This window comes from Pelodiscus sinensis, chromosome 1 (assembly GCF_049634645.1).
Source record: "Pelodiscus sinensis isolate JC-2024 chromosome 1, ASM4963464v1, whole genome shotgun sequence".
In the NCBI taxonomy this organism is placed as follows: Eukaryota; Metazoa; Chordata; order Testudines; family Trionychidae; genus Pelodiscus; species Pelodiscus sinensis.
In genome coordinates, this window is record NC_134711.1 from 35,497,813 (window position 1) to 35,523,528 (window position 25,716).

Sequence of the window (25,716 nt, forward strand, 5' to 3'; positions counted from 1 at the left end):
TCGGGGCTTTTTTGCAGAAAAGCACATATAGATTGACCACGGATGCTTTTCTGCAAAAGGTGCTTTTGCGGAAAAGCATCCAGCAAATCTAGACGCGCTTTTCTGAAAATGCTTTTAACGGAAAACTTTTCCGTTAAAAGCATTTCCGGAAAATCATGCCAGTGTAGACATAGCCCAAATGAAATGAATGGGTAGCAGGCTTCAAACTAATAAAAGAAAGTTCTTCTTCACAAAGCAAATAGTCAACCTGTGGAACTCCTTGCTGCAGAAGGCTGTGAAGGCTAGAACTAGAACAGAGTTTAAAGAGAAGTTAGATAAATTCATGGAGGTTGGGTCCATGGAGTGCTATTAGCCAGGGGGAAGCAATGGTTTCCCTGGCCTCTGTTTGTGGAAGGCTGGGGATGGATGGCACGAGACAAATGGCTTGGTCATTGTCTTCAGTCCATCCCCTCCAGGGTACCTACTGTTGGCCACTGTCGGCAGACGGGCTACTGGGCTAGATGGACCTTTGGTCTGACCCAGTACAGCCATTCTTATGTTCTAAGCTCAGGGCTCACGGTCAGGGTTTCACTGGACCACCTTGATTTTCATACAAACCTGCTCCTGGATGGCCATGCTGGCAGCTATCCTGCCCTAGACGGCCACTTTCCTGTGCCTAGTGTGGAGGTTGTGGACGTTGGAGGCCTCCCCCCAAACCTGGTCTGACCCAGTACGGCCATTCTTATGTTCTAAGCTCAGGGCTCAGGGTTGGGGGTCTCACTGGACCCCCTTGATTCTCTTGCACACCTGCTCCTGGGTGGCCAGGCTGGCAGCTCTCCTGCCCAAGCCAGCCACTTTCCTGTGCCTAGTGCGGAGATCGTGGACGAGGTCCACGATGTCCGCACTAGCCCAGGCGGGTGCCCGCCTCTTGCGGTTCCGGGCAAGCTCCCGGGAGCCGCCAGCCTGGTCCCGGGAAGAGGGGGAGGGCTGGGTGGCATCGGGTGGGTGGCTCGATCCGTGCCAGGTACAGGGTCTGCTGGCGGGGTGCTGGCAGGCTTGCACCTGGCACGGGCACCGTCGCCAGCCCGTGCCCCTTTAAGAGGTCCGGGTCCGGGAGGGGGGCAGTAGAGTTTCCCTGGTATTGGCCAGAGTGGCCACCAGGGAAAGCTGGGGAGGGCTAGCCTCCCACTAGTTCGAATTAAGGGGCTACACACCCCTTAATTCGAACTAGTTAGTTCGAACTAGGCTTAATCCTCGTGGAATGAGGATTACCTAGTTTGAACTAAGCGCTCCATTAGTTCGAATTAAATTCGAACTAATGGAGCGCTAGTGTAGCGCCTATGAAAGTTAGTTCGAACTAACATCCATTAGTTCGAACTAACTTTGTAGTGTAGACATACCCAGACTAACTTTGAAGCTTGCCTGGGGACCCCAATTCAGTCCCGTCATGCAGATGCATTATGATCATCTTTAATTATATGGTCACATACTATTTTTTCATTATCAATTCAAAATTTTTTTAAAAATATTAAAAACAGAAATTCCACCACCTGGAACCATAGTGACCCCCAGAATCATTAGCAGGATTTGGACAATTAGTTCCACAGCACTGTCAGTAATAGAAGGCAGTGTATGGCAGTCCTCTATATGGGGCAGGCAGCCTGTATAGGGGGTGCACGGGTGTGGAATAAGACCCGCCTTGTAGGTATTTGCAGACAGCAGAGGACTCCTAAGACTCAGGATTTCTGGTTCAGTTCCTGGCCCTGGTGATTTATCCTTGTCCCTCCCCACAATTCTGCCTCTGTTCATCTTTCCTTCTACTTCCACCCTCTTTCTTTCCAGTTCCTGTTGCCTCCTTTTCTGCTCCTATACCACCCTATGTTTTTATTCATCACTTTGCCTCAGTTCCTATCTCACTCCCATCTAATGCTCCCTCCAACTCCTCTCTCCCTCCTCTTTCCCCCACATCTGGCTATTGTACCCTCTCCTGTGCTGCTTGTCCCCACCCTCTTTCTCCTTGAACCTCTTCTCCTTAAGTCCCCTGCCCATTCCTCACCTCTCTGCGTTCAGAGCAGGCTGCTTCCTCCTCCTCAGTAGCACAGACTCCAGCAACAGGAGCATTGAGACCAGAGGAGACATGATCACCCTGCCCTCACTTCTGGGGCCCAGAGCCACAATGGCCTAGAGCAGCAACTGGAGGGAGAATCCTGTGTGTGTTTAGGTCAAGGTAAATCTTATTCTCTCCACAAGGTTTCCATCTAATGTTCAACATGGCTAGGCTAATCGAGGACAGACTGCCCCATTGCACCATCTACATAAGGATTTTATGAAGCATTAATGGTCATGTTATAAGAACACTCTTTTTCCTAGTGTAGCCTGACCAAGTGAGGACACAGACAGGGATCAGCCAGCAGGAAGCCAGGGCCTTAGTGAATGGGCTACAATAGGAAGTTGCTTGCACTTAGCAAGGAAGACAGAGTAAAAATAGCAGGTAGGATTGTGTTAATCTGATGTATTTCTCCCAATTTGCCAGGCAAATAACTATTATTTTTTAAACACGAGTTTTTTATGTTAGAAACAGTTTAAAATAATGCAGAGAATAAGGGTATCATTTTAAAAAAAATCAAATCTCCATTAAAGAATTCATTAGAAATCTGTGGGATGTGTGATAGAGAATCATTGCTGCTGCACAATATGGGCTACAAAGAGACTAGTAGCAATTATAGTCCTGCAGGAAAAATCAATAACTGTGTCTGTTTCCTTTCTGATCTAGATTGGAACATGATATTAGCAATCTGTGAACCAATGGGATAGCCATTTAATCTTACTCATGAGTATGTCACCTTGATGAATTCAGTCACGTTTGCTGTGCTTGCAAACTTTTCAGTCTTCTCTTGTGATGCAGTTCTGAAGGAATCATGTTCATATTATAATTCAATTAAAATAAAACCAAAATAAAGGAACCCCTATATTTAAACAGATAAACGTTCAAGAGTCATGCAATGAAAAAGTTGTTATGCATATTACATTACTATGTCTAATTCACTTTTCTCTTGATTTTGTGTAAATTGGTGGTATGTAAAGCAACATTTGGGTTGATCTGGTTTGAGATCGGAAGTAGGCCTAAAGTACTTGATTGTCCATTGCCTTGATTAATGGTTAAGCCAGGGCTTACTCTTTCTGCCTGCATAGAAATCCTTTCCTGAATTGGGGCTACAACACCTGCTCACTATTTCCATTATAATAAACATTTACAATAGCTCAGTGTCATAGTACTTAGATGTCAGCTCACAGCTTTTGAATAAATATCATCATTCCTCCTTGGAAAGGAGCCTCTCTTCCCCTCTACTTGTTTGAGAGGAGGGCCTATTTCAAAAGCATAGAGCCTAAGAAGTACAAAATGCCAGGATCTTATAGCTCTAGGTACATAATGTCATCATCTAAGGGGAGAGGCAATTCCTGAATTAGTCCTGCGTGGAGAGCAGGATCTGGTCCAAGAGGTTACTATAACAGGACCACTTGGAAATAGTGACCATAATATAATAACATTTAACATTCCTCTGGTGGGAAGAACATCTCAGCAGCTCAACTCTGTGGCATTTAATTTCAGAAAGGGGAACTATGCAAAAATGAGGAGGTTAGTTAAACAGAAAGTAAAACCCCTGCAAGATGCATGGACACTTTAGTAAGACACCATAATAGAGGCCCAACTTAAATGTATACCGCCAAATTAAAAATCACACTAAAAGAACTAAAGAAGAGTTTAACAACCATGTAAAAGAAGCAGAGAGATAAAAAGGCATCTTTTAAAAAGTGGAAGTCAAATTCTAGTGAGGTAAATAGAAAGGAGAGCATAAACACTGCCAAGTTAAGTATAAAAATGTAATAAGAAAAGCCAAAACAGAGTTTGAAGAATAGCTAGCCAAAAACTCAAAAGGTAATAACAAAATGTTTTTAAATACATCAGAAGCAGGAAGCCTGCTAAACAACCAATGGGGCCCCTGGACGATCAAGATACAAAAGGAGCACATAAAGATGATAAAGTCATTGTGTAAAAATTAAGTGAATTCTTTGCTTCAGTCTTCACGGCTGAGAATATTAGGGAGATTCTGAAACCTGACCTGTCCTTTGTAGGTGACAAATCTGAGGAATTGTAACAGATTGAAGTGTCATTATACGAGGTTTTGTAATTAATTGATAAACTTCACAGTAACAAGTCACCAGGATCAGATGGCATTCACCCAAGAGTTCTGAAAGAACTCAAATACGAAATTGTGGAACTATTAACTATGATTTGTAACCTATCCTTTAAATCAGCTTCTGTACCCAATGACTGGAAGATAGCTAATGTAATGCCAATATTTAAAAAGGTCTCTAACGGCAATTACAGTCCAGTTAGTCTAATGTCAGTACAGGGCAAATTAGTTGAAACAATAGTAAAGAATAAAATTGTCAGACACATAGAAGAACATATTTGTTGGGCAAAAGTCAACATGGTTTCTGTAAAGGGAAATCATGTCTTATAAATCTATTAGAGTTCTTTGAAGGGGTCAACAAACATATGGACAAGGGGGATCCAGTAGATATAGTGTACTTAGATTTCCAGAAAGCCTTTGACAAGATCCCTCAGCAAAGGCTCTTATGTAAATTAAGTTGTCATGGGATAAGAGGAAAGGTCCTCTCATGGATTGATAACTGTTTAAAAAACAGGAAACAAAGGGTAGGAATAAATTGTAAATTTTCAGAATGCAGAGGGGTATCTAGTGGTGTTTCTCAAGGGTCAGTCCTGGGACCAATCCTATTTAACTTATTCATAAATTATCTGGAGAAAAGGGTAAACAGTGAGGTGGCAAAATTTGCAGATGATACTAAAATGCTGAAGATAGTTAAGACCAAAGCAGACTGTGAAGAACTTCAAAAAGATCTCAAACGAAGTGATTGGACAATAAAATGGCAAATGAAATTTAATGTGGATAAATGTAAAGTAATGCACATTGGAAAAAATAACCCCAACTATATATATAATATCATGGGGGCTAATTTAGCTATAATTAATCAGGAAAGAGATCTTGGAGTCATCATGGATAGTTCTCTGAAGACGTCTACGCAGTGTGCAGTGGCAGTCAAAAAAATCAAACAGGATGCTAGGAATCATTAAAAAAGGGATAGCGAATAAGAGGAAGAATATCTTATTGCCCTTATATAAATCCATGGTACATCCACATCTTGAATACTGCATACAGATGTGGTCTCCTCATCTGAAAAAAGATATACTGGCATTAGAAAAGGTTCAGAGAAGAACAACTAAAATGATTAGGGGTTTGGAATGGGTCCCATATGAGGAGAGATTAAAAAGACTTAGTCTTCTCTTTTCTAAGATGAAAAGTCAAAGGTGGGATATGATAGAGGAGTATAAAATCATGACTGGTGTGGAAAAAGTGAGTAAGGAAAAGCTATTTACTTATTTCCACAATAAGAACTAGGGCCACTAAATGAAATTAATGGACAGCAGGTTTAAAATATATAACAAGAAGTTCTTCTTCACATAGTGTACAGTCAACTTGTGGAACTCCTTGCCTGAGGAGATTGTGAAGGCTAGGACTATAACAGGGTTTAAAAGAGAACTAGATACATTCATGGAGGTTAAGTCCATTAATGGCTATTATCCAGGATGGGTAAGGAATTGTGTCCCTAGCCTGTGTTTTGTCAGAGTGTGGAGATGAATGGCAGGAGAGAGATCACTTGATCATTACCTGTTTGGTTCACTCCCTCTGGGGCACCTGACATTGGCCACTGTCGGCAGACTGGATACTGGGCTGGATGGACTTTTGGTCTGACCCAGTATGGCCGTTCTTATGTTCTTATGTAATATTAGTTTGTTATAGGCTTCCTTACCATTACATGGCATTGGAGTATGGAGTAGCATTTGCTTCCAATCCTGCAGCTCTTGCCCATGCTTTTAACTGTGACAGTGAGTGTTGGAATAAATACATCAGAACCATATGCAGACTCAGTATGTTGGCAAAGATCATGTACTCACCTATTTTCTTAGGCCCTGATCTAACAAAGCATTATTCACATTTTTAACTTTAAGCATATGTTGAAATCCATCTTCATTTCTATGGAAATTAACTTTAATTTTAGCTGTGTTGACTCAGGGCCTTCTTCCCCTGCGTACCATACTTTCTTTCCATATGGTGATGTCCAAAATGGTGCCTAGAAAGCATCAAACAGGTATTTTGTCTTGTGCGATAACTGGGAAAATTATAGTCCCTATAAAGAGAAAGTATTAAAGTCTAATTATTAATCATTACATTTAAATTGCAGCTTAACAGTAAAATTCATTAAGAATTATTTATATTTCAATACAATGAAATAGTAAATTGCCATCAATAAATAAGGTCACTGCTTCCTTAGTGTTCCATTTGTTTATCTTAAGCAGATTCTGAGAGACGTCTCTGCTAAATCCATTTAAAAAAGACAAATCATGCACTTTAAAAGTATCTATTCCAAAATAATTTTGATTAAATAGGTAGATAAAAAATGATTATAGTAGCTATCCATCTTAAAAGTCCATTTTTAAGAAAATAGACTCTTATTCAAGCAAGTTATCAAGCATCTCCTTAATGTTAAGCATAGAATTTCATAGAATGTATCTCTCCCTACATATAAAAAGTTTTTCCTGCCATGTGACAGAAAGATATCATCAGGCTCTCTGGCTGTAAAAGTGGCCAGAGAGAGGGGGATTGGCGAGCGAAGCGAGTAGTGGGTGCAGCCCCCTAGTTTAATAGAATCATAGAACTGGAAGGAACCTCAAGAAGTCATCAAGTCCAATCCTCTGTACTCATGTCAGGACCAAGCACCATCTAGTCCATCCCTGACAGGTGTTTGTCTATCATGTGCTTAAGTCCCAATGAAGTTCCATTAACTTAAGCTTATATGTAAGTGCTTTCTTAAGAGGTTAAATGAGGAAATGACAGGCAGGCGGGTGTATTGTACTCTGATGTGTTCAGCTTCTAATACAGCCTTATTATCTCTGTGACATAGTGAGAGTAGCCTAAGGCTGACATCCCATTCTGTGCATGTCTGTAGTATCCCTACAGGAGATAAATTGCTGAAACAATAGTTTAAGTACTAAGTGATAAGCTGAGGAACCCTATTAATTAGTTAATGAGCTAGAAATAATTAAAAAAGGGGGGGGGGAGGAGAGACATTTGATGTACAAGATCCTATGCCTTAAGTCTTGGTGGTAGGTAAAGACTTGGGAAAAACCGTATGATTTGGGAAAACATGTTTATAAAGCACGATACTGAACTTGCCACAGGTGTGCAAAGACTGTCTGCAGCTAGAACCCAGGGAAGGCATCCCCTGCTGGGTGACAAATCCATTGTATTATGCAAATGGGAATTTCTTACTGTACTGCAGTAGGGTTGCCAACTTTCTACTTAACCAAAACCAAACACACTAGCTCTGCCCTTCCCTGAGGCCTTGACTCACACCCACTACCTCCTCCCTCCCACAGTGGCTAGGTCTCCACCCCACCCTCACTCACTCACTTTCCTTCAGCTGGGGAAGGAGTTTGGGGTGTGGTGTGGCATGAGGTTCTAACTGGATGTGAAGCTCCAGAGTGGGGCCAGAAATAAGGGATTCAGAATGAAGGAGGGGACTGAGAGCTGGGTCAGAGAGTTGGGATACAGGAGAGGGTGACAGCTCTGGGATGGGGTATGAAAGCTGGGGCAGGCTTACCTCAGTTGGCTCTAAGTCAGTGACACAGTGCGGCTAAGACAGGCTCCCTGTCTATCCTGACATGGTGCTATGCCTTGGAAGTGGATGGCAGGTGTGGCTTCTAGATGGGGAATCTGCACTCTGGTTTTTCCCTCAAGCACCACTCCCATAGCTCCCATTGGCTATGGACTCCAGGCAATGGGAGTGCAAAGCCAGTGCTTGGGTGAAGGCAGAATATGGAGCTGTCTGCCCTCCCCTGGATCCCACCTAGGAGCTGGCTACATCCAGAGCAACACATGGAGCCAGGACAGGTAAGGAATAGCCTGCATTAGCCCCACAGCACCACTGACAGAACTCTGAATGGCCCAATGCTCACTGGAGCCTCCCAGGTACCGTTTTTGACTGGGTATTCTGGTAAAAAAAACTAGAGGCCTGGCAACCCTCCACTGCAGAGGAAATGAGGCAGATCCCATACCTGAGCCATTATTTTTAGGTGACAAATCTAAGAAACTGTCCCAGCCTGAGGTGTCAATAGAGGAGGTTTTAGAACAAATAGTTAAACATTAATAAGTCACTAGGACCAATGGCATTTATGCAAAATTTCGGAAGGAACTCAAATACGAAATTGAGAAATACCGACCGTGGTATGTGCCCTTTCACTTAAATCATCTTCTGTATCAGATGACTAGAGGATAGCTAATGTGATGACAATTTTTTTGAAAAGGCTCCAGAGGTGATCCTGACAATTACAGGCTCTTAAGACTGACTTCAGTGCTAGGCAAATTTCTTGAAACTACAGTAAAGAACAGAATTATCAGACACATAGATGAACATAACTTGTTCAGGTAGAGTCACCATGACTTTCTAAAGGGAAACCATGCCTCACAACTCTACTAGTATTCTTTGAGGGATTCAAGAAACATGTGAACGAGGGTGGTCCAGTGAATATATTGTGTTTGGAGTTTCAGAAAGCCTTTGACATAGTCTCTCACCAAATAGTGTAAAGCAAAGTAAGCTGTCATGGGATAAAAGGGCAGGTCCTCTCATGGATCAGTAATTCTTTATAAGATTGTCAACACAGGGTTGGCATTTTTCAGAAAGGAGAAATCTAAATAACAATATCCACTAGATATCTATACAGGGACCAGTATTGTTGGTTATATTCATAAATGATCTTAAAAGAAGGAAAAGAATGAGGTGGCAAAGTCTGCAGATTAAATAGTTCTCAAATGAGGTAATTATTGGTAATTATTTCCAAAATTCTTGTAAAGAGTTACAAAGGGACCTTATAAAATGAAGTGACTGAGAATCAAAATGTCAAATGTAATTCAGTGTTTATAAACGAAAAGTAATGCACATTGGAAACTATAATCACAACTATACAAACAAAATTGTGCGACCTAATTAGCAGTTACCATGCAAGCAAACAATTTTGGAGTCATTGTGATTATTCTCTGAAAACATCTGTTCAATGTGCAGTAGCAATCAAAAAAGATAAGAGAATGATACCAAGCTGGGAGGGGTTGTGACTAATCTGGAGGATAGGGTCATAATTCAAATTGGACAAATTTGAGAAATGGTCTGAGGTAAATAGGATGAAGTTTAATAAAGATAAATGCAAAGTGCTCCACTTAGGAAGGAACAATCGGTTTCATACATACAGAATGGGAAGCGATGGTCTGGGAAGGAGTACGGCAGAAAGGGATCTAGGGGTTATAGTGGACCACAAGTTGAATATGAGTCAGAAGTGTGATGCTGTTGCGAAGAAAGCAAACATGATTCTGGGATGCATTAACAGGTGTGTTGTGAGCAAGACACAAGAAGTCATTCTTCCACTCTACTCTGCTCTGGTTAGACCTCAATTGGAGTATTGTGTTCAGTTTTGGGCACAAAATGGAGAGGGTCCAGAGAAGAGCAACGAGAATGATTAAAGGTCAAGAGAACATGACCTATGAGGGAAGGCTGAAGGAATTGGGTTTGTTTAGTTTAGAAAAGAGAAGATTGAGGGGGGACATGATAGCAGTTTTCAGATATCTAAAAGGGTGTCATAAGGAGGAGGGAGAAAACGTGTTCATCTTGGCCTCTGAGGATAGAACAAGAAGCAATGGGCTTAAACTGCAGCAAGGGAGGTTTAGATTGGACATTAGGAAAAAGTTCCTAACTGTCAGGGTAGTCATACACTGGAATAAATTGCCTAGGGAGGTTGTGGAATCTCCATCTGTGGAGATATTTAAGAGTTGGTTAGATAAATGTCTATCAGGGATTGTCTAGACAGTATTTGGTCCTGCCATGGGGGCAGGGGACTGGACTTGATGACCTTTCGAGGTCCCTTTCAGTCCTAGTATTCTATGATTCTATGAATGCTAAGATCAATTAGGAAAGGGATACTTAATAAGAAAATAAATGCCATAATATCTCTACATAAATCCATGGTATCTTCCCAACTTGAAGACTGTATGCAGTTCTAGTCACCCCATCTCTTTCTTTGGTGGTATGTAGTGTTTTAGTTTGGAGCATGTGCATACATTACTAGAAAAAATAGGCTACTATTTCTTCATTTTATGTTGCTCAGTGTCACAAAATAAAATAAAATAATCCTCTAAATCTGCTTCATAGATTTCTGCCCCAATAAATTTTCTATGTGCCATTCAAGATACCTAATCTGGCTGGGGTTCTTAACTTTAATTATGGGATTACACTACAGTTTAATCTCTAGAAATATATGCCTACTAACATTGATTGGCCAGGTGTTCATAGGTACTACATATCTGCATTTTCCATTGACTTCAGTAGAAATTATGGATGTTTACATTTGCAAATCAAGCTAAGTGCTTAAATATCTTAACAATATTTACCCCACCATTCACAAGTTGTCATTTGCTATTACACAAAAAAGAAGTAATTTTCTCTCACAGCAGTTTATGAAAATAACAAGCCATGAGGCTCAGCAAGGATCCATACCACAATATGCAACTCATATTTTACCCCTGAGACAGGTCTTCACAGTTCATTATAATAGATATATTGATTCACAGATTCGGGGTACGTCTACATTGCAGTTAGACACCCATAGCTTACCCATGACAGCTGACTTGGTCTTGCAGGGCTCAGATTAGGGGCTTGTGTAATTGATGTGTAGACATTTGGGCTGTGGCTGGTGTCCAAGCTGTGGGAGCCTCTCATCTTATAGAGGCTGAGATCTTGGGTTCAAGCCTGAGCCTGAATGTCAATTAAGCATCTGCTGACACCAACCCCCATAAGTATCTCACCCTTTATGGCCAGAAAGGACCATTATGATCATCTCGCTTGACCTCCTACATAACTCAGGCCAAAGAACCTCACCCAGGAATTCCTGCAGAGTCATAACTTCTGTTGGAGCTAAAGCATATCTCTTAGAAAGTCTGAAGGTGATTGATAATGATAGCATCATCATTCATAGTGCACTTTACTTGCATGCAGGCTTGCATAAACATTGTTGGGTCAATTGTTACATAGCCAATGATACTCTACCACAAGAGAGGTTCCTTCATTTACCTTGAAGCCATCACATAATTGCAGCGTATATGGAGGAGTAATTCACTGCTGACAGGATTCCCTGATACACCCTTCCGATTACCTGTGCAATATTCCTCTCCACTCATATAATCCTTTCTCTGCAATTCTTTGGTAATGCATTTTCATGTGTCGATATATTAGACTTGTGCACTTCTATCTCCAACTTTCTAGAAACTTGTTTCACATCCTTCAGATACACATAGTAGTCAATATTAAACCATCTAATGCACTCCTCCATAGTAAATCTGTCCCACCAACTTTGTAAAGCAATTGATTCACTGTCCAGTGGTGATAGATGTTCCATTCTCTCTTTAATCATAGAGACATAAATAAATATGTTCTTACTTCAATTCTATATGCGTATTCTTTGCACAAATAGCACAACATAAGTTACTGGATAAAATTCAACAGCAACAAGTCAAAGCCAAATGTTATAATAAGAAATTTCAATACAAAACTCTTACATTGTAATGGAAAAACAATGATCTGCATAACTTACACCAGACTCACTCAGACCATGTCAAGATCAAAATTAACAATAAATATCCCTCTTCACAGCTAAGGACAGGCATGCACATCCATGAATGATGTTGCTAAGAACCAAACAATTTAATGTAGAATATACTGTACAGTGGTGGTTTTCAAAGTTTTTTTTCATGACCCAGTTGAAAAAAATTGTTGATGCCCAACATAATTTGACTAGAGTGTGCACTTTAGGATGGGGCAGAGGATGAGGATGGGGCATAGGAGGGGGCTCCAGCTTTGGGATGTCAGGGCTGGGGCAGGAGAGGCTTACCTTGAGCAGCTCCCGGTCAGCGGTACAGTGGGGGTGCTAAGGCAGGCTTCCTGCCTCTCCTGTCATTGCAGACCGTGCTGTTCCCCAGCAGCAGGAAGCAGCCAGCAGTAGAATCCTAGCTAATGGGAGTGCAGAACTAGTGCTCAGGTCAAGGGCAGTGCATGGAGCCCTGTATACTCCCCACCCCATGTAAGAGCTGAGCCTGCTGCCAGCTGCTTCTGGTCACCTAATCCCCCTACAGCAATGAGACTCAGTGCCTGACATTCCACAACCCAGTACAGGGACACGACCCGTAGTTTGAAAACCACTGCTGTAGAGTCAGGTAACAAACAGGCTACCAGGCAATTCCCTGAAGGCAATAGGGGAATATTTTAAAAGTATTAAGGCATCTAAGAACACAAGGAACACAGAAAGCAAGTGCCGTTTGTGCTCCATAACCCTTAGGTACTTTTGGCAAACTTGCTCCAGCATCATAAAAACTTTGTGCCAAAAGGGTATCAGCCATGTCTGCGAATGAGCTGGCAACAGGTGTTCATTATCAATATCATATTCCTCCAGTCAGAGCCATATTATTTCCAATTGGAAAGGGAAGATTTTGGTGCACAGCATAACCATTGCCCTTTTGCACAACAAGTTAGCTTGAGCACCTGCTTGGATACCCGTTTCTTTTGTCCAGGCAGCAAGAGATTGCTTTACATAGCACCTATCAAAAATAATATATTATGTTTTATGCATGATAGGCAGAATAATCACCTATAATGTTGTGAGTATTGAATGCATGTGGTCATGAATGTGATGACATTTTTACCTACATAACTTTCACTGCACTGAAATCAAAGTTCTGGTGACATCTTTTAACATAATCATCATCTTTGGTACTGGATACTGAGACTAAAGTACAAGGGAAGTTGACAAAGCATTAAATACAGATTACATCCAGCAGGATGAAGGTTGTTGTGACTTGCAAACTATTTTCCTTGAAGAGATGCCAGCACCCTACATCATGAAGCTACCAAAATTTTCACGGATACATTGTCTACAGCCAAGCCCTAAAGTACAACCAGATTTGTTCCAATCCCACAGATAAACACCTACAAGATCTTTATCAGGTATTCTTAAAACTTAAATACCCACGTGGGGAAGTGAGGAAACAGATTGACAGAGCCAGAGAAGTACCCAGAAATCACCTGCTTCAGGACAGGCCCAACAAGGAAAATAACAGAACAACACTGGTCATAACCTACAGACCCAGCTTAAACTCCTCCAGTGTATAATTGGCAATCTACAACCTATCCTGGAAAACGATTCCTCATTCTCACAGGCCTTGGGAGCAGTTTACCAATCCTTACCTACAGACAACCCTGCAACCTGAAGCAATTTTTTTTGGCAGCCACATATCACATCTCAGACACACTCACCTAGGAACCTACTTCTGCAACAAACCTTTTATTATCTCTGTTCACATTATCTATACAAGCAATACCATCACAGGCCCTAACCACATAAACCACAAGTTCAGGGGCTCATACAACTGCATATCTTCTAATGTGATATATGCCATCAGGTGCCAACAATGCTCTTCTGCCATGTATATTGGCCCTACTGGACACAGTCTACAACAAAGGATTAATGGACACAAACCACACATCAGAAATGGCAACATACATAAATCTGAAGGGGAACATTTTAACTTGAGCACTCATTCATGGATTTAAAATTAGCCATACTTTTACAAGGGAATTTCATCAGCCAATTACAGAGACTGCAGAACTGTAATTGGAGTCATAGTGGTTAGTTCCCTGAAAACATCTACTCAGTATCCAGCAGCAGTCAAAAAAGCAAACTGAATGTTAGGAATCATTAAAAAAGAGATAGAGAATAAGAAAAATATCTTATTGCCTCTATATAAAACCATGGTACGCCCACATCTTAAACACTGCATACAGATGTGGTCGCCTCATCTCAGAAAAGATATATTGGTATTGGAAAAAGTTCAGAAAAGGGCAACAAAAATGATTAAGGGTTTAGAATGGGTCCCACATGAAGACAGATTAAAAAGACTTAGACTTTTCATTTTAGAAAAGAGGAGATTAAAGGGGGGATATGATAGAGGTCTATGAAATCATGACTAGTATGGAAAAAGTGAATCAAGAAAAAATATTTACTTATTTCCACAATAAAAGAACTAGGGGTCATGAAATGAAAATAATAGGCAGCAGGTTTAAAATAAACAAATGGAAGTTTTTCTTCAGTGAGCGCACAGTCAACCTATGGAACTCCTTACCGGATGATGTTGTGAAGACTTAAGACTTTTCCAGCATTCAAAAAAGAGCTAGATAGATTCATGAAAGTTAGATCCATCAATGGCTATTAGCCAGGATGGGTTGGAATGGTGTCCCTATACTCCATTTGTCTGGTTATGTGGGATCACATGAGGATTACCTGTTGTGTTCCCTCCCTCTGGGGCACCTGGCATTGGCCACTGTCAGCAGACAGGATACTGGGCTGGATGGACCGTTGGTCTGACCCAGTATGGCCGTTCTTATGTTCTTATCCAGCTCACTTAATTAGCCTCATTAACGTGGGTCTTACAATTGACAGGTACTTCTTAGCTGTTTATATGTATCTCGGTTTCTGTTATTTATACTCCAACTCATCTGATGAAGTAGGTTTTACTCATGAAAGCTCATGATTCTATATATTTTTATCAGTCTTTAAGATGCCACAGGACTACTCATTGTTTTTAAAGTTACAAACTAACATGGCTTCCCCTCTGTGACTTTTTCACAGAAGGGGTAAATCCACAATATTGCTTGATCATGGTTCCAAGTCTGCAGGAATTGCCTGAAAACCTCTTCCCAGTGAAGTCTCTGGGAGCTTTGCCATTGACTGAATGGGACCAGGGATTTCACCTAGTAAATTGCAAAGGCCAGTAATGGAACACTATTCTAGGTGAAATCTTCTAGCAGCATTTCATCACCAGAACTGTCTAATTTGGAGTCTGGGTATTTTACTGTAGACTTCCGTTTGTCATGTTCTCCCTCTTTTAGAGAGTGTTTTGAGAATTGCCAGAGACCAAAAACAGTTTGGCATTGTTTTGGTACAAAGCTGGAAAACCCATGCAGCTCAGCAGGGTTCTTCAATACTTAGCAGTCAAATATTCAGTCAAGGCTATTTGTAGCTTCACACATCATTAACTTTGCATTCATATTCATCCTAGTCATATCACCCATCCTGTTATCCTGGAGCCAAAGAAACTGCATCATGATGTGCCCTAGACTTTCCTCTTAGTTAAATGTGCACACAGCTGCTCTCATTTTCACAAAATTTGTGGCACAGAAATAATAAACAACTCTAAAAGGTATTCATCAGCAGTTATTTGTGCTACTCTATCAATGCTTTTTTAAAATACAATTTCAAATGGGAGTGTGACACAGCTAGGACGTGCTTTCTGTTATGAAAACAAATCTCTGAAATATAGCTATTATGATTTGTTTTCATCCAGAAATAGCATATTTTCAATCAAAATATTTGAAAACGTATGGTAAGCACCGCACATTTAATTGGCACAGAATATAGGAAAATCAGTGTTCTAAACTACTCTGATCACATTAGTCACCAGGAGATTAGCATAAAGTAATTAACTCAACCAACACTCACTTAAAGTTGTGTAGAGGTCAGTCCTCAAGGCTTGAAATTGTAAGCTTGGTCTTTAACTCTGTGGGGGGTGGAAAAAAACAACAGTGCAGCATCTTTTGAAAAGGCAATCTAAACAAACTATATGACCAGAGTGTTTTGGGTCCAATGGCAACTCTACCAATGCTAGCCAACCACTGACAGCATTTGTGAGTGGATCACAGAAGCAACATTTTAGAGCTTGTTAAATTGGAATAGGTACATACTGCTCATCAGGGAGCCTATGATCATAGACCTGCTGACCATTTCAGAAAAATGGTAAGTTAACAGTCACCACTAACTCCTTGTTTCCCAATTCACCAAAGTACTAGAGGTACCTGCTTAGCTTTAAGCATGTGTATAATCTCTTTGACATTCAGTTAAGCACGTGCTTACTCACCTTGCTCAACAGAGTCTTGGTTGTGAGCAATGTGAAAATTTGATAAAAATATAATATCTAAAACACCTCATAAAATAAATAGGTACGCGACTCATCAAAATGCAATGGCACTGAGAAGGGGCCAGCTCCATAATTCATCTTCACACCAGTACAGAAGAGAATCAACATATCAGCAGGTACACCGTGTTACAAAGATTTTGGGTCTAAATATATGTAAGTGCCAGCATCTATAAAGCTTCACAGTTAGTGCTAGTGTCTATAATGTTCACTTTTGGGCATGTGCTGTGCTCATTTGACAGTTACAGCCAGTTCAGATACTTGGTAGTGTATCAAGAGAATAGTATTTGCCTTATCTCTAAGCCAGTAGGACTGAAGAGTACATACTGAAAAAAGGGTTTACTGAAAAATACTTGATCACTTGTCAGACTATCAATTAAGGATGCATTGCTTGCGCCAGTTAAAAATCCATAGCAGTTTGTATATTAAGACATAGCTTTTGGCAAGTCATGAATGTAAACATCATTTTCATTTATTGTGCAACTTGATATGTGTGATCTTCCCGGGGTAGATTTACAATGAACCACACTGTGTCCTGGAACAGGGCCCCCGCAATTATATGGGGCCCCCAGGGCCAGGCAGACCAGCACTGGGTCTGAACTTTGCCCACCGTGAAGGAGGCAGCCTCTAAGGGGGGGGGAGGGGAGCATCCCTCTTCAGAGAGGGCTATGTGGAGGGCAGGAGAGCAGGGAGAATCACTTGCAGGCTGCAGCCTCAAGAGAGTCAGCAGGAGGTGGCCAGCAGCGCGAACATGGGCTGGAAGACTTCAGAGGAGCATGGGTGCTGCATCTAGAAGAGACAGGGTCTGTCTTTCAGCACCCCACTTTTAAAAATGTTCCAGTGCCACTGGTGTTAAACCTACTTGGGGAATGGGTGGTTGAGATCACAGACTACCCAGTCCCACCCATACCTACACTCCTGCTCTTTCAAACATTGTTAATCTACCTAAAAATCAAGGTAAGTTTTTAGTAATAATGAAGAGATTCTATGAATATGGCAGTCAGAAATTAAAAAACAAAACAAAAAAAGTAGTAGTCCACGCAAAAAGATGAAGCTAAGCAAAAAGACAGTTTGTCATCTTATTTTAAAAATCTTGAAGTATTGAACAGAGGACATTCATCAAAAAGTATGGGGGAGGAAACATCTCAATGATCTGATCATTTGCCGAGTTGTGGGGATACCATAGTGGTCGCAAAAGCATAACAAGGAGAATCTGAAGTGTCAATAGAACTACAAAATATTGGTAATGTTGTCGAGTTAAGGGAAGAAACCTACCCTACAGACATTGCAGTATGGTCAAAATCTATTTAATTGGATATAGAATCATAGAATACTAGGACTGGAAGGGACCTCGAGAGGTCATAGAGTCCAGTCCCCTGCCCTATTGGCAGGACCAAATACTGTCTAGACCATCCCTGATAGACATTTATCTAACCTACTCTTAAATATCTCCACAGATGGAGATTCCACAGCCCCCCTGGGCAATTTATTCCAGTGTTTGACTACCCTGACAGTTAGGAACTTTTTCCTAATGTCCAACCTAAACCTCCCTTGCTGCAGTTTAAGCTCATTGCTTCTTGTTCTATCCTCAGAGGCCAAGATGAACAAGTTTTCTCCCTCCTCCTTATGACACCCTTTTAGATATCTGAAAACTACTATCATGTCCCCCCTCAATCTTCTCTTTTCTAAACTAAACAAACCCAGTTCCTTCAGCCTTCCCTCATAGGTCATGTTCTCTAGACCTTTAATCATTCTCGTTGTTCTTCTCTGGACCCTCTCCAATTTCTCCACATCTTTCTTGAAATGCGGTGCCCAAAACTGAACACAATACTTCAATTGAGGCCTAACCAGTGACAGAGTAGAGTGGAAGAATGACTTCTCGTGTCTTGCTCACAACACACCTGTTAATGCATTCCAGAATCATGTTTGCTTTCTTTGCAACAGCATCACACTTCTGACTCATATTCAACTTGTGGTCCACTATAACCCCTAGATCTCTTTCTGCCGTACTCCTTCCCAGACCATTGCTTCCCATTCTGTATTTATGAAACTGATTGTTCCTTCCTAAGTGGAGCACTTTGCATTTGTCTTTATTAAACTTCATCCTATTTACCTCAGACCATTTCTCCAATTTGTCGAGGTCATTTTGAATTACGATCCTATCCTCCAGATTAGTCACAACCCCTCCCAGCTTGCTATCATCTGCATACTTAATAAGCATACTTTCTATACCAATATCTAAATCATTGATGAAGATATTGAACAGAGCTGGTCCCAAAACAGACCCCTGCAGAACACCACTTGTTATGCCTTTCCAGCAGGATTGTGAACCATTAATAACTACTCTCTGAGTACGATTATCCAGCCAGTTATGCAGCCACCTTATAGTAGTCCCATCTAAGTTGTATTTACCTATTTTATTGATAAGAATATCATGTTAGACCGTATCAAACACTTTACTAAAGACTAGGTATACCACATCCACCACTTCTCCCTTATCCAGAAGACTCATTATCCTATTAAAGAAAGCTATCAGATTGGTTTGACATGATTTGTTCTTTACAAATCTATGCTGGCTGTTCCCTATCATCTTGCCACTTTCCAAGTGTTTACAGATGATTTCCTTAATTAGTTGCTCCATTATCTTCTCTGGCACAGAAGTTAAACTAACTGGTCTGTAGTTTCCTGGGTTGTTCTTATTTCCCTTTTTATAGATGGGCACTATATTTGCCCTTTTCCAGTCCTGTGGTATCTCTCCTGTCTCCCATGATTTTCCAAAGATGAAAGCTAGAGGCTCAGATACCTCCTCTATCAGCTCCTTGAGTATTCTAAGATGCATTTCATCAGGCCCTGGTGACTTTCAGGCATCTAACTTTTCTAGGTGATTTTTAACTTGTTCTTTTTTTATTTTACTTTCTAAAACTACCCCCTTCTCACTAGCATTCACTATGTTAGGCATTCCTACAGACATCTTGGTGAAGACCGAAACAAAGAAACCATTGAGCATCTCCGCCATTTCCAAGTTTCCTGTTACTGTTTCTTCCTCCTCACTGACCAGTGGGCCTACCCTATCCTTGGTCTTCCTCTTGCTTCTAATGTATTTATAAAACATCTTCTTGTTTCCCTTTATTCCCGTAGCTAGTGTAAGCTCATTCTGTGCCTTTGCCTTTCTAATCTTGCCCCTGCACTCCTGTGTTGTTTGCCTATATTCATCCTTTGTAATTTGTCCTTCTTTCCATTTTTTATATGACTCCTTTTTTATTTTTAGATTATGCAAGATCTCGGGGATAAGCCAACGCAGTCTTTTGCCATATTTTCTATCTTTCCGACACATCAGAATAGCTTGCTTTTGGTCCCTTAACAATGTGCCTTTGAAAAACTGCCAACTCTCCTCAGTTGTTTTTCTCTTCAGTCTCGATTCCTATGGGACCTTACCTATCAGCTCTCTGAGCTTACCAAAATCCACTTTCCTGAAATCCATTGTCTCTATTTTGCTGTTCTCCCTCCTACCCTTCCTTAGAATTGTGAACTCTATGATTTCATGATCACTTTCACCCAAGCTGCCTTCCACTTTCAAATTCTCAACCAGTTCCTCCCTATTTGTTAGGATCAAATCTAGAACAGCTTCCCCCCCCGTAGCTATTTCAACCTTCTGAAATAAAAAGTTGTCTCTAATGCAGTCCAAGAACTTATTGGATATGATAGTATATTTCTTAGTAAATAAACCAGAAAACATAGATAATATGGAAAATCTGAGAAAAGAGTATGAGGTTGGAGGGCTAAAGCAATTTAGATGTCTTCACGAGTCTCACTTTCTGAAGATGAAGAAAAATGGGACCATAGAAATGAGAAATGAGTTGATTTTTTTGGAAACTACAAGGCAGTCTCCTGTTATGTATGCAAATTTTCCCTGACCATGGTAAAGGAAAACAAGCATTTGTCAACGGGCACATATTAATGCTAGGTGTAAATCTGTTCAAAGATACAAATTAGCTGGAAGAATTGAGTCTGCATTATTAGCTCAATTTGAGAAGAAGTGTTCTTATTGGAAGAAAGTTCTGAGACATGTTGTTGCCCCAGCAAAATTGCTGTCTTCTTTGGGACTACTTTTAAGAGGACATGATGAGTCATCAGTGTTAAACTGAAATGTTTTTAACCTGCCTTGAATATCTTAGTGAATTTGACAATTTTCTCAGTGAATGTATGAAAAATTATCAGTACTGTGACTCAGGAAAGACCAACTATTTAATGCACCAAATTTACAATAAATTCATTATGATAATGGCAGAGGAGCTCAGAAACCAATTCACTGATGAAGTAAAGGATGCCAAGTACTATTCCATAATAGTCAATTCAACATCAGATGTGAGTCATGTAGACCAGTTAATTAATTTTAAGATACGTGACTGGCAATGATGAAGTTGTAAAACAGTTTCTTCATTTTGTCCCACTAAAATTCTACACTTCTGAATGTCTAGAGACAACAGTTTTGGAAATCACTTCAGATTTAGGTTTGGACATCAAAAATTTTTGTGGGCAGAGCTTTGATAATGCTGCAAAAATGGCAGGAAAATATTCAGGTCTACAGGCAAGACTAAACAATGCAAATCCCTCTGCTTTATTCATACTATGTTCTAGCCTTTCCTTAAAATTTAATCTGCAATACTATAGCTTCATCTTGTGAGGGAACTAGCATTTTTTGAATTTGTTCAAAATGCATATACTTTTTTCGGTTTCTATACATCAGTGGAGTATGCTACAATCACACTTGGAGCTGGCAAATGGAAAACATTTGACAGTCAGAAGAATTTGTGACACCAAGTAGTCTGCTTGTGCAGATGCTTTTTTGGCTTTGAAATTGAACTATGATGTTGTAAAGAAACCTTATTAGACATAGCCACATCACATTCTGAAAAGCCACATGTAAAAACTAAAGAAAAATCCTTAGCAGAAAAGTTTGAAAAGTATGATATTGCCGTTTTTACTATTTTGTGGAACCATTTAACTTCAAAGAAGTAGTGCCATCAGTAAATCACTGCAAAAAGTTGATACAAATTGATTGAATGTTGCACAATTGTTAGCCTCAGTTACAACTTTGTCATGAAAGTTCGAAATGACTATAGGTCTGTGGAAGCAGAGGCACTAACATTAACAGAAAATATAGGTTCCTCTGATACAGTTTCCTTTGATGAGAAGTGTAAAAATCCAGGAAGTTATTTTTTTATGAAACTAGAGACAATTAAATCAATTTAAAAGGGAAAGAGAAGATCATCATTGAGACCATCAGCTTATTTGTGACACAGTAGTAGCACAATTGCAGAGAAGAGGTGAATCTCTAAAGAAAACTGTTGATTTATTTTGCATGTTTTTTGACAGAACTATGGATGAAAATGCTAAAACCCAATACACGAAGAAATTAAGTGAATTCTACTGAGAAGACATAGACACAAATCTTTTTGAAGATGAAGTGAAATATTACATTCATTTTATAGATCATTCATTCAAGATCACCAGTTGATTTGTATAGTCTTGTACATGATGGTGTGCAAGCAACCTTTTCCAAATGTAGAAACCATTGTGAAAATATTTTTTACAATACCTGTCACAAATGCTTCTGGTAAATGTTCTGTTTTCTGTGTTGAAATGAGTTAAAATTATTTGTGATGAATTAAGAACATTGGACAAGTTCAGCAATATTGACAATTGAAAGTGCCTCTATACAAAATATTACTTACAATAACTTAATTGATGATTTTGTAAAGAAAAATTGCAGAAAGAAAGCTATCTAAATTTTTTTTTTCAAATTGAATACGTTTCTTCAGAAGACATTAATTTTTATTTTTACATTTACACTTCATCTATACATTTTATTTTTACACATTTTTCATGTTAGGTTAATGCAAATATAAACTTTCATCTAGATCAGAAGTTCTCAAACTGTGCTCCCAGAACTTCTTCCAGGTGGAATGAGGAAAGGTTATTATGTGTTTTTTATAAAGCGCTCTGGGTATGTCTACACTGCAAAGTTAATTTGCAATAACAGCCATTATTTCAAATTAACTTTAATAGAGTCTATACATGCAAACTGCTATTTTGAAATTAATTCGAAATAGCGGAGCACTTAATTCAAATTTGGTAAACCTCATTCTACGAGGAGTATCACCAAATTTGAAATAGCTATTTCGAATTAAGTGCTGTGTAGACACTTAATTCGAAATAGGGGGCCTCCAGCCCTTCCCTGGTGGCCACTCTGGCCACAACCAGGAAAACTTACTCTCCTCTCCCCCAGCCCTGGAACCATTAAAGGGGTAGACCCTGGCCACAGTGCCTGTGCCAACTCCAAGCCTGCCAGCCCAGAGCCAGCAGTGGCCACCGGGGCCCCTGACCCAGTGGCCCCAAAACATAAGCCAGCAAGCCACTGGCAGCCAGCCCTCCACCGCTCCCCAGGAACAGTCTTCCAGCTCCCAGGAGCCTGCAAGGGCCTGGAGAAGGCGGGCACCTTCCTGGTCCAGGGTGGATATCATGGACCTTTTTCAGGTTTGGGGGGGATGCCCCCAATGTCCATGATCTCCTCACTAGATGGAGGAATGTGGCCGTCTATGGCGGGATAGCTGCCAGCCTACCCACCAAAGGCCATATGCGAACCCAGGAGCAGGTTCGCATGAAAATCAAGTTGGTCCGGTGAGACCCCCAACCCTTAACCCTGAGCTTCCCCTACCCCTTCTTCCCCTTGCTTTCCCCTTCCAGCTCCCTCCTCCCAGGTTTCCCCCTCCCTCTCCCATCTTCTCTCCTCCCCTCTCCCGCCTCCTTTCCCCAGGAGATCTAAGATAAGATATTTAGAAATAACACTGTAATGTAGATGTACCCAATAGGAGTTAGGGGCCTAAATGTCTTAGAGGATCTGGCCTTAGTAACTCATACATTTTTTAGCTCAAGATGGGACAACTTTAAGTATACTTTTATTCTGAACAAAAAGTCAATTATAAAAGCTTATCTATTTGGTGGAGAGTTGAACTATTGCTATTTTTTCCACATCATATAATATGAAAACCTAATAACAAGGCAGAGTAAGCTTGATTGACATCTGCTCATCATATTGACACACTGTGTACATATGCAATGATTTCCTTCTGAATCTAATGTCTCCCGCTATAAGTTGCCCCGGTATGCATCCGTTCCGCATTAAAGTTGTTGATGCTTGCAGGAACTGACGCATTATAATTCCTCATATTCTCTGCTCTTAAGACATGCAACTCCTCCCGCCCCCAATTTGCACAAATGGAAATCAGCTGCGGGGGAAAAATTCACTGCTTTAAGTTGTTTCACTATGGCTACGTCTAGACTGCAAGCCTCTTTCAAAAGAGACTTTTTCAAAAGATACTTTCGAAAAACCTTCTTTCGAAAGAAAGAGTCTAGACTACATGCAGACTTTTCAGGAAAATGAGCCGATTTTTTGAAAGAGAGTCTAGATGCTCTCTTTCGAAAAAGTACAGTTTGCATTCAATAGCACTTTTTTTTCGAAAGAGTACTTTAGAAAAAAGTCATTATTCCTCGTAAAATGAGGTTTACCGTGATCGAAAAAACTGCCGCGTCCTTTTGATTTACTTTCAAAAGAACATGACAGCAGTCTAGATACAGGTGTAGTTTTTTCGAAAAAAGGCTACTTTTTTCGAAAAAAAATCCTGTAGTCTAGACATACCCTACAAGTCCACGTTTTTGGAACATATCTTGGACTTATAGCAAGGACAGCCTGTACACGTTTCTAGAAGCAACACACACACACACACACACACACACAAACACACACACACAGCATGGATTAGAGAAAGCAGACCAGAGTCATGTACCCCACCACAGCTAGCACTTGCCCATGAACAACACAGAAGAAAGAGTCTATGAATATCTTGCCAGAAATGAGCAAGAGACAGAGGTGAGACTAATGCATATTTCACAGAAACACTGGCTGGTGTGAAAGAACTTCCATGGGGTGCTCCTCCCATCAGAAGATATGGTACCTGGAAACCGAGGTAATGAATTGCATGTCTCCCAAGCTGTGCCCTAGTAATGGGCCATGATGTACATGCAGAGAACCAGTGTTTAAAAGTGTAGGGTGACAGTATGCATGTCTGAAAACACATCTGTGACTTTACTCATGAGAGTAGGCAAATCCCATCCACAATACATAAGGGAAGAAGAAATGTAGGGAACTAAGGGCACTGTAATCTTCTGTGGTTTACTATGATGGAGAGGGAAAAGACAAGTTTCTTAAAAGACTCAGTTGAACCTCCTTGTCTTCTGGACAGCTGAATACATTCTTCATTAGTGGTACGGCCCAAGTTTCTATACCTATGTATTATTATAAGTATTCTAAGATGCCCTATTTCAGAGTGGGCTGTCCATTAGCAATAAATCTTTCCAGCTAACTTGGTACTTCCACTACTGTCGGTGACTAGAACTAGGAAGTTCACAGACATACAAAAATAGGAAATAAAGTTAACCATATAGATCTACATTTAAAGATTTGGATCACTTCAAACTAATTCTCCCATGGCCAGTATAGACCATTTAATAGGACATTTGCGTAAGGCCCAGAATGCCTATGGCATATTTTAATACAATGGTGCTGCCACATATTTTAGAACATTCATCTTCAAAACCAGACATTAAACTGAGGCTCTTGCTGACCATCCCTAATGTCACACCGTGTTTTGTAGTTAAAGAACTTTTTAAAAGTAGAAAATAATCTGAGTATCTGGCTATCTCATCTTCTCTCAAGAAAACAGGTTTTAGCAGCCAGGAGTTTCTGTCAGAGCTATAAAAGAGCTTAATGATTGTAGCAGGATCTTAGCTTCTCCTGTATACCATTGCAGGATTGTTTAGGATATTAGTAAAGTACTTTGACTACCTTGATTATGAAAAGAACTATTAAAAAGATATCACACTTCAGTTTTGGACTAGTTTGTTATTTGACAACCTATGCTGAATCAGGAACAGATCAGAGAACAAAGGAGAATGTGCCACAGTTTGGTTCCTGATTTCCTTTGGTGTATGTGTGTGTGGGTGGGTGAGGGGATTACCTATTTTTAGGGTAGACCAATAATAAACTTCTTCTCATGCTGTACCAGCTCAGCTGTGCCGGTCAGAACATCAGGGGATAGAGTCAAGTCTGCTCTCTCTTTGGTTCTGCTACTGGTGATGTTAGTTGCTGGTGCTGGGAAGTCAGAGCTATCTAATGTCCCTTATTCCCAGGCGCAAGTCTGTATGTGGAAGTGGGGCTATTATAATATCCCAGACATACATGATTACACAGAGACACAAACCATGGAACATTTGCTGGTTCCTGGAGGTATCTTGGAAGATCCTGCCAAGGCTACATACAAGGGCATATCATGCACCCAACTCTGGAAAAACCCATGATTGTGATGGAAAGACTATAAGGTGCCACAGGACTCCTTGTCGCTTTTAAAGAAATAATAAAATGCAAACAGTTTTTATCATAGAAAAAATACTTTTGCTTTGGGGGCTTGAT

General features: G+C 40.5%; 1 long non-coding RNA gene across 1 annotated transcript; it reads right to left on the bottom strand.

Annotated features, from left to right (window-relative positions):
• Nucleotides 1–4,942: 4,942 nt before the first annotated feature.
• Nucleotides 4,943–12,192, bottom strand: LOC112544020 (uncharacterized). Its single transcript, XR_003087322.2, has 3 exons — nucleotides 12,056–12,192; nucleotides 6,020–6,252; nucleotides 4,943–5,237 (listed from the first exon to the last, which is right to left on the bottom strand). It is a non-coding gene; the product is annotated as an uncharacterized LOC112544020 (long non-coding RNA).
• Between the last annotated feature and the right edge of the window lie 13,524 nt (nucleotides 12,193–25,716).